Raw genomic sequence first — 2,318 nt, forward strand, 5'->3', positions numbered from 1 at the left:
AACCCGATTGTTTTTGGAGGAGAAGATGGCATCGAGAGCTAAGGCTATGGTTCTCCCCTCCATGAACCTCATCCTCATGAAATCAACCCCGATTCTTCACCAACTCCGCATCGAGGAGAAGCTCCTCCGATCTTCTTCCGAGAATTGGTGCATCATCAACGATGGCACCTCCGATCCTACTATTGTTATGGGGGTTTCGGGTACTCCATCGTCTCTCCATCTTTTGTGTTTCCTGTTTTTGAGAGAAAGCTCTGTGTTTGAATTTGAGGTCTTGGCAATCAGGAAGGTCGCGGAGCTTGTAAATGTTGAGCCTGTGATCCGTGATGGAATTCCGGTGATCAGGAGGTTCAGTGGAGGTGGCACTGTCATTGTCGATGTTGGCACGGTTTTCGTCACTTTGATTTGCAGCAAGGGTGCTGTTCCTGGATTGCAGCCGTTTCCTCGTCCTATTATGGATTGGAGTGGGGGATTGTATGGAAGAGTGTTTGAAGGTTTTGCCGATTTTCATCTTCGTGAAAATGGTATGCCTGATCATCCTTTGATGATAAGTTATTTTGTGAAAGTTTATATTTTTAGTGTTCATGGGCTGGCTGCTGAGGATTTATGAGATTGTTAATGAAGTTGAATCATATCAAAACTGCTACTTATGTTATTGTTTGCCACTAATAGAACATACCTGTGGATTGCAAATGCATGCTTTTAGATTCTGCCTTCGGGAGCTGCTCTTCTCTTATTTTTATGGATTCATGTAATTGAATTGTATGGGCATTGTTAATTTTATTGGTAATCTACATTAAATTTCATTCATTGAGGTTAAGGTTTCGCTGTTGTGGTAGTAAAAAGATATGCTTAATTGGTTTTTCCTTTTTAACTGTTAGACTACGCATTTGGGGAACCGTAAATTTGGTGGAAATGCTCAATCTATTACCAAAGATCGGGTGGATTCACCACACATCGTTCCTATGGGACTATGATGTCAAGAACATGGAGTACTTGAAACAACCCATGCGAGCTCCTAAATATCGATTGGTATGTATCTCCTGGTATGCTTCTTAACATGACTGAATTATACTCTTATCATGTTTGCCTATTACTTTTTGGCCAGGTTAATGAAGCTGGCATGTTAGAAATTTGTTAAGTAGAATCCATATTGATGACCTAAAATCAACCTCATTATTTAATACATGTTTGCTTTTTCTTGTTTCCGTTCATCCTGGCATAAATTTATATTTAATGGGTCACCTTTTTATGTGTTCCACCCATTAAAAATCTTATCTCAAAATGCTGATAATATAATAACATTTTCTTTTATAGGGTTTTCTACAGTCTTCTGCCCAATCTATTAATTGTTGAACGTGTTGACTCTAAGATGCATTGTTTCTGGATTGTGAATATCCTTTCTGCTTTGTTGCTCATATTGTTTCTTTTCTTCCTTATATAAGTGGCTCGAAGGATTTCACTTTACTTGCCAATCTGCTGCTCTATTTGTCTGGCAAAACAACTAAATGCAATGTGTATCTCGTGATTTCAGGAAAGACACCACCTAGATTTTTTGTGTAGAATGAAAGATTATTTGCCATGCCGATCAACTTTCATCGAGAAAACCATTGCAGCTCTTAGCAGCCATTTCACTGTAAAACCTGTAGACAAGAAAACAATCACTGATCCTATTGATACTAAGCACGTGAGTTCCACCAAGTTGTTAACAAAGGAGGACCTAGAAGCAGCACTTTCATCACCACATGAAAGCTCAGTAGTCCAGCAGCTTCAATTGTGACAAACATTCAATATTTAGATACAGTAGGTTTGATTCTTTACCTGATTGCAGAATGTATTTAACTTTAATGTTTCTCCATGTCGGTTATTCTAATTTCTCGTTAAATATATTACTTGCGGATGGCACAAAATATAACTGATCATATTTCCTTGTCAATCAACAAACTATATAATGTGCCATCTTGTCTTGATTTTTTGCAAGTTTGCTATGAAAAACTACAGCTGTAAAAGCCTTGTCTGATGGTGGCTACCATCATGTAGATTGGTCTCCACATTAGAGATTGAGCAGCTGAATCTTTCAATTAATAATCTTATGGGTGCATTATTCACATATAGTGAAAAAGGCTTACGAGGTTGATTGTATTTAGACTGAAGAAAATAGAGAAAAAAGCAAGTAGAAAAAAAAAATCAATGGAATATGCAAAAAGAACAAGGAGTAAAATGCTGTGTCAAGTACATCGTCTTTCTTTGGTTTGTCTGTCTTATTTTCCTCATTCAAACAAACACATGGAAACATTTGTCCTTCTACATTTTGTTTGTAG

At 37.6% G+C, this 2,318-nt stretch overlaps 1 pseudogene; it reads left to right on the forward strand.

Moving 5' to 3' along the window:
• Positions 1-9: 9 nt before the first annotated feature.
• Positions 10-1,817, forward strand: LOC120260411 (annotated as a pseudogene).
• The last annotated feature ends 501 nt before the right edge of the window (positions 1,818-2,318 follow it).

This window comes from Dioscorea cayenensis, chromosome 5 (genome assembly GCF_009730915.1).
Source record: "Dioscorea cayenensis subsp. rotundata cultivar TDr96_F1 chromosome 5, TDr96_F1_v2_PseudoChromosome.rev07_lg8_w22 25.fasta, whole genome shotgun sequence".
Classification (NCBI taxonomy): domain Eukaryota; kingdom Viridiplantae; phylum Streptophyta; class Magnoliopsida; order Dioscoreales; family Dioscoreaceae; genus Dioscorea; species Dioscorea cayenensis.